Source organism: Aegilops tauschii, chromosome 6 (assembly GCF_002575655.3).
Source record: "Aegilops tauschii subsp. strangulata cultivar AL8/78 chromosome 6, Aet v6.0, whole genome shotgun sequence".
Taxonomy (NCBI): Eukaryota; Viridiplantae; Streptophyta; class Magnoliopsida; order Poales; family Poaceae; genus Aegilops; species Aegilops tauschii.
The window spans coordinates 493,872,793-493,880,738 of NC_053040.3; positions in this window are offsets into that span (position 1 = coordinate 493,872,793).

The following is a 7,946-nucleotide window of genomic DNA, read 5'->3' on the forward strand; positions in this document are numbered from 1 at the left end:
GGAAGCCATTAAGGAATGCCGTTTTGACGTCCATCTGCCATATCTCATAATCATAGTATGCGGCAATTGCTAACATGATTCGGACGGACTTCAGCTTCGCTACGGGTGAGAAAGTCTCATCGTAGTCAACCCCTTGAACTTGTCGATAACCCTTAGCGACAAGTCAAGCTTTGTAGATGGTCACATTACCATCCGCGTCCGTCTTCTTCTTAAAGATCCATTTGTTTTCTATGGCGCGCCGCTCATCGGGCAAGTCAGTCAAAGTCCATACTTTGTTTTCATACATGGATTCTATCTCGGATTTCATGGCTTCTAGCCATTTGTCGGAATCCGGGCATGCCATCGCTTCTTCATAGTTCGAAGGTTCACCGTTGTCTAACAACATGATTTCCAGGACAGGGTTGCCGTACCACTCTGGTGCGGAACGTGTCCTTGTGGACCTACGAAGTTCAGTAACTTGATCCGAAGCTTCATGATCATCATCATTAACTTCCTCCCCAGTCGGTGTAGGCACCACAGGAACATTTTCCCGCGCTGCGCTACTTTCCGGTTCGGAAGGGGTGACTATCACCTCATCAAGTTCCACTTTCCTCCCACTCAATTCTTTCGAGAGAAACCCCTTCTCCAGAAAGGACCCGTTCTTGGCAACGAAGATCTTGCCTTCGGATCTGAGGTAGAAGGTATACCCAATAGTTTCCTTAGGGTATCCTATGAAGACGCATTTTTCCGATTTGGGTTCGAGCTTTTCAGGTTGAAGTTTCTTGACATAAGCATCGCATCCCCAAACTTTTAGAAACGACAGCTTAGGTTTCTTCCCAAACCATAATTCATACGGTGTCGTCTCAACGGATTTAGACGGAGCCCTATTTAAAGTGAATGCGGTAGTCTCTAAAGCATAGCCCCAAAATGAGAGCGGTAAATCGGTAAGAGACATCATAGATCGCACCATATCCAATAGAGTGCGATTACGACGTTCGGACACACCATTTCTCTGAGGTGTTCCAGGCGGCGTGAGTTGTGAAACTATTCCACATTTCCTTAAGTGTGTACCAAATTCGTGACTTAAATATTCTCCACCACGATCTGATCGTAAGAATTTTATTTTTCTGTCACGTTGATTCTCTACTTCACTCTGAAATTCCTTGAACTTTTCAAAGGTTTCAGACTTGTGTTTCATTAGGTAGACATATCCATATCTACTTAAATCATCAGTGAGAGTGAGAACATAACGATATCCTCCGCGAGCCTCAACACTCATTGGACCACACACATCGGTATGTATGATTTCCAATAAGTTGGTTGCTCGCTCCATTGTTCCGGAGAACGGAGTCTTGGTCATCTTACCCATGAGGCATGGTTCGCACGTGTCAAATGATTCGTAATCAAGATACTCCAAAAGTCCATCTGCATGGAGCTTCTTCATGCGCTTGACACCAATGTGACCAAGGCGGCAGTGCCACAAGTATGTGGGACTATCGTTATCAACTTTACATCTTTTGGTATTCACACTATGCACATGTGTAACATCACGTTCGAGATTCATCAAAAATAAACCATTGACCAGCGGGGCATGACCATAAAACATATCTCTCAAATAAATAGAACAACCATTATTCTCGGATTTAAATGAGTAGCCATCTCGAATTAAACAAGATCCAGATACAATGTATACTTAAGCCTTTCTCTGGAAATGGCATATACTTAGCACATTCCCCAATACTCCGATTTAGATCGAAACCCTAGTTCGAGTTCAACCCCGATCCCTGGATCCCGTAGCTAGAGTGGTCGTGATAATCCAATGCAGAAATCAGGGGGATGATGCAATAGGAAGGAGGGAGGACGAAGGAGGGGTGGTGGCTACCTGCCTATGGACTGGTCGCCGGCGGCGGCGTTGCTCCGGGCGGGGGCGGCTGCAGGAGGGAGGCATTGTTGTAGCGGCAGAGAGTTCAACCGGCTGGGCGCGCCGGCGGCGGCTTGAACCCTAGGTCTCGCGCTCGGGAAGGGCTCCGGTCGTTGAACCCTAGATCGCAGCCCGCTCCGTCCACTCCACTCTCTCTTCCCTTCCCTTCCCTTCCCTTACCGTGGGTGGGTCGCCGGGTTGGGGGTGGGGAATCTGGTGGCCGCTGCTTCCGGTGGGCGGGGGGAGAGGGAGAGACGGGTGGTGCGGCGCCGGGTAGATCTAGCGGGGCGCCGACCACGGGGAGACGCAGATCTGGCCATCTGTTCGGTCCTGTGGGCGGGATCGGACGGCTGGCGTGAGGCCAACTCCAACGCACGACCCAAAACGGACGCCCGTTTCGTCTGATTTTCATCCTTTGGGGTCGCAATGTGGCCGTGTCCGCCCGGATTTATGGATGCGGTGGTCGTGCGCCCAACAAGCGGTCGCATCTCGTCTGCTGTGCATGCAAACAAAAAGACGTAGGTCAAGTTCATGCCAGCTGCCTCGTTCACGCTAGATCATGTCGGCCGGCAACAAAGCCAGCGGCCTACAGGTTGGTCACCTCAAGTTTGGCGTCGGCAACAAAGCCAGCGGCCGGCACAGCCGCCAGCCTTCAAAATGGACAAGTTTTGGGGGCCGACAACAAAGCCAGCGGACGGTACATGAGCCAGCCTTCAAAATGGACAAGTTTTGTCGCCAGCAACAAAGCCAGCGGAGCAGCCAGCCTTCAAAAAGGACTGCCATCGCGGCCAAGGTCTCACCTAGAGTAGGCCGTCACGGGCGAACATCTCCTTCTGCCGGTTCGTGAACCAAGCCTTCCTCTCCGATGACATGTTGTTCTTGTCGACGCTCATCAACGCTAGTGCCACCTCCTTGGCTTTTGTCTCGGCAATGGTGGCCTCGATCTGCATGAACGAGGCGTAGTCAGGTTCCTCGACCGTCGCTGTCTACGTCGGCGGTGGCATATCGTCGAACAGCTTGCGGGCTTCGGCCATGTGAGCCGGCACGAACGGCCGGGGTTGCTTCCTTTGCGCGCCGCCTTCACATGGCCAGCGCCACTGATACGTCTCCAACGTATCTATAATTTTTAATTGTTCCATGCTATTATATTATCATTGTTGGATGTTTTGCAATCATTTTATAGCAACTTTATATCGTTTTTTGGGACTAACCTATTGACATAGTGCCCAATGCCAGTTGCTGTCTTTTGCTTGTTTTTTACTTCGCAGAATATCAGTACCAAACGGAGTCCAAACGCAGCGGAACTTTTTGGAGATTTTTTATGAACCAGAAGGGCCAACCTGGGCCAAAGAAGTACGCGAGAGGTGGCCCGAGGTGGCCCAAGCGCGCCTTGATGGGTGGTGCCCTCCTTGGAGGTCCCCCGCACCGCCTCTTCGCTCAATAAATACCCCAATATTACAGAAACCCTAGGGGAGTCAACGAAATTTTGTTCCAGGCGCCACAAGTTCCAGAACCACCAGATCCAATTTAGAGCCATTTTCGGCACTCCGCCGGAGGGAACACGATCGCGGAGGGGTTCATCATCCTCATTGGTGCCTCTCCGATAATGCGTGAGTAGTTCATATCAGGCCTACGGGTCGGTAGGCAGTAGCTAGATGGCTTTCTCTCTCTTTATGTATCTCAATACAGTGGTCTCTTGGAGATCTATTTGATGTAATGACTTTTTGTGGTGTGTTTGTTAGGATCCGATGAAGTGAGAGTTTATGATCAGATTTGCTTTAATTTAATATCCATTCTTGATTAATATAGCCTCGCATTTCTTCTCCGATATTTGGATTTTGTTTGGCCAACTTGATCTATTATCTTGCAATGGGAAGAGGTGCTTTGTGATTGGTTCGATCTTACGGTGTCCTTTCCCAGTGACAGAAGGGGCAGCAAGGCACGTATTGCTTGTTGCTATTAAGGATAAAACGATGGGGTCTATTCCTACATGAATAGATTTTGTCTACATTATATCATCGTTCTTATTGCATTACTCTGTTTTCCTATGAACTTAATACACTAGATGCATGCTGGATAGCGGTCCATGTGTGGAGTAATAGTAGTAGATGCAGGCAAGAGTCGGTCTACTAATCTAGGACGTGATGCCTATATATGATCATTGTCTTTTTTTAGAACGAAGGCTTAAGGAGAGCCCGACTTTGAATTAACAAAGCCAACAACCGGCCAGGATTACAACCACATCATTACAAACTCGAACAAAAAAACAGAAACACGGCAAGATACAAGGGTGCTGGTAGGCAGCTCTCAAAACCTCACACACTATAGCTAGAAAGATAGCACATGATAAGCACAAGCTGAAGCACGCAGAGGCCCTCGTCCACACAAGGATCACCAGGGGAGAAGAAATGGGGCTCCGGTAAGCGCCCGCCGTCGAGGATAGGATATGTCGGCACAAAAAAACCAAGGCCCTGGAACAACATCACCATTCATTCCCACTGTCAAAGGAGGCCCTTGCTTCCTCGCCTGGCTCGAAAGGCGCCGAACCGTCGACATATGGGTTGCTCACCCTAGAACATGGACGAAGGATGCAACCAGAAGGCAACGAAGGAGTAGGAACAGAGCACACCCTACATGACTAAGAACCTTCGCCAGAAACACCACACCACCACTGCCCACTGAAGTTCCTCTAGAGAGGAGAAAGATGCCGGTCAGACAACAACAAAGTGTCCAGGAGGAAGGAGCAACGAGGAGGCGGGACAAAGGCCGAGGAATGACACTCCGTCTCTCACAACTCGCACTGCTGTAGCCACCGGAGGAGGGGAACCCGATCCCCTCCTGTTCAGAAGTCGCCGGGCCAAACTCACACGAGATGCACAGAGAGCACCAGAAGAAAACTCGAACACTGACGGACCTGCAAAGCTACCGCCGCCACCACTAGGGACACGCTGTCGCCGCCACCCGACAACCACCGCACCGCAGTGCCCACAGTCCAAAAAGCATCCAAGGCGACGACTTCAAGAAGCAAACGGCTCCAAGTGTTGGGAATCGTAGCATAATTTAAAAAATTTCCTACGCTCACCAAGATGCATCTATGGAGTCTACTAGCAACGAGGGGAAAGGAGTGCATCTACATACCCTTGTAGATCGCGAGCGGAAGCGTTCCAATGAACGTGGATGACGGAGTCGTACTCGCCGTGATCCAAATCACCGATGACCGAGTGCCGAACGGACGGCACCTCCGCGTTCAACACACGTACGGTGCAGCGACGTCTCCTCCTTCTTGATCCAGCAAGGGGGAAGGAGAGGTTGATGGAGATCCAGCAGCACGACGGCGTGGTGGTGGATGTAGCGGGTCTCCGGCAGGGCTTCGCCAAGCTTCTGCGAGAGAGAGAGAGAGGTGTTGCAAGGGAGGAGGGAGGCGCCCAAGGCTGTGTCTTGCTGCCCTCCCTCCCCCCCTTTATATAGGCCCTCTTGGGAGAGGGGGCCGGCCAAAACCCATCTAGGGTTGGGGGCGGCGGCCAAGGGGTGGAAAGGGGTGCCTTGCCCCCCAAGGCAAGGGGGAAGCTCCCCCCCCCCCTAGGGTTCCCAACCCTAGGCGCATGGGGGGAGGCCCAAGGGGGGCGCCCCAGCCCACTAAGGGCTGGTTGCCTTCCACTTTCAGCCCACGGGGCCCTCCGGGACAGGTGGCCCCACCCGGTGGACCCCCGGGACCCTTCCGGTGGTCCCGGTACAATACCGGTAACCCCGAAACTTTCCCGGTGGCCGAAACTTGACTTCCTATATATAATTCTTCACCTCCGGACCATTCCGGAACCTCTCGTGACGTCCGGGATCTCATCCGGGACTCCGAACAACTTTCGGGTTTCCGCATACATATATCTCTACAACCCTAGCGTCACCGGACCTTAAGTGTGTAGACCCTACGGGTTCGGGAGACATGCAGACATGACCGAGACGCCTCTCCGGTCAATAACCAACAGCGGGATCTGGATACCCATGTTGGCTCCCACATGCTCCACGATGATCTCATCGGATGAACCACGGTGTCGAGGATTCAATCAATCCGTATGCAATTCCCTTTGTCAATCGGTATGTTACTTGCCCGAGATTCGATCGTCGGTATCCCAATACCTTGTTCAATCTCGTTACCGGCAAGTCTCTTTACTCGTACCGCAATGCATGATCCCGTGACTAACGCCTTAGTCACATTGAGCTCATTATGATGATGCATTACCGAGTGGGCCCAGAGATACCTCTCCGTCACACGGAGTGACAAATCCCAGTCTCGATCCGTGCCAACCCAACAGACACTTTCGGAGATACCCGTAATGCACCTTTATAGTCACCCAGTTACGTTGTGACGTTTGGCACACCCAAAGCACTCCTACGGTATCCGGGAGTTGCACGATCTCATGGTCTAAGGAAAAGATACTTGACATTGGAAAAGCTCTAGCAAACGAAACTACACGATCTTTTATGCTATGCTTAGGATTGGGTCTTGTCCATCACATCATTCTCCTAATGATGTGATCCCGTTATCAATGACATCCAATGTCCATAGTTAGGAAACCATGACTATCTGTTGATCAACGAGCTAGTCAACTAGAGGCTTACTAGGGACACTTTATGGTCTATGTATTCACACATGTATTACGATTTCCGGACAATACAATTATAGCATGAATAATAGACAATTACCATGAACAAAGAAATATAATAATAACCATTTATTATTGCCTCTAGGGCATATTTCCAACAGTCTCCCACTTGCACTAGAGTCAATAATCTAGTTACATTGTGATGAATCGAACACCCATTGCGTCCTGGTGTTGATCATGTTTTGCCCTAGGGAGAGGTTTAGTCAACGGATCTGCTACATTCAGGTCCGTGTGTACTTTACAAATATCTATGTCTCCATTTTGAACACTTTCACGAATGGAGTTGAAGCGACGCTTGATATGCCTGGTCTTCCTGTGAAACCTGGGCTCCTTCGCAAGGGCAATAGCTCCAGTGTTGTCACAGAAGAGAGTCATTGGGCCCGACGCATTGGGAATCACCCCTAGGTCGGTAATGAACTCCTTCATCCAGACTGCTTCCTGTGCTGCCTCCGAGGCTGCCATGTACTCCGCTTCACATGTAGATCCCGCCACGACGCTTTGCTTGCAACTGCACCAGCTTACTGCTCCTCCATTCAAAATATACACGTATCCAGTCTGTGACTTCGAGTCATCCAGATCTGTGTCGAAGCTAGCGTCGACGTAACCCTTTACGACGAGCTCTTCGTCACCTCCATAAACGAGAAACATATCCTTAGTCCTCTTCAGGTACTTCAGGATATTCTTGACCGCTGTCCAGTGTTCCTTGCCGGGATTACTTTGGTACCTTCCTACCAAACTTACGGCAAGGTTTACATCAGGTCTGGTACACAGCATGGCATACATAATAGACCCTATGGCCGAGGCATAGGGGATGACACTCATCTCTTCTATATCTTCTGCCGTGGTCGGGCATTGAGCCGTGCTCAATTGCACACCTTGCAATACAGGCAAGAACCCCTTCTTGGACTGATCCATACTGAACTTCTTCAATATCTTGTCAAGGTATGTACTCTGTGAAAGACCAATGAGGCGTCTTGATCTATCTCTATAGATCTTGATGCCTAATATATAAGCAGCTTCTCCAAGGTCCTTCATTGAAAAACACTTATTCAAATAGGCCTTTATACTTTCCAAGAATTATATATCATTTCCCATCAATAGTATGTCATCCACATATAATATGAGAAATGCTACAGAGCTCCCACTCACTTTCTTGTAAACACAGGCTTCTCCATAAGTCTGTGTAAACCCAAACGCTTTGATCATCTCATCAAAGCGAATGTTCCAACTCCGAGATGCTTGCACCAGCCCATAGATTGAGCGCTGGAGCTTGCACACTTTGTTAGCATTCTTAGGATCGACAAAACCTTCCGGCTGCATCATATACAACTCTTCCTTAAGGAAGCCATTAAGGAATGCCGTTTTGACGTCCATCTGCCATATCT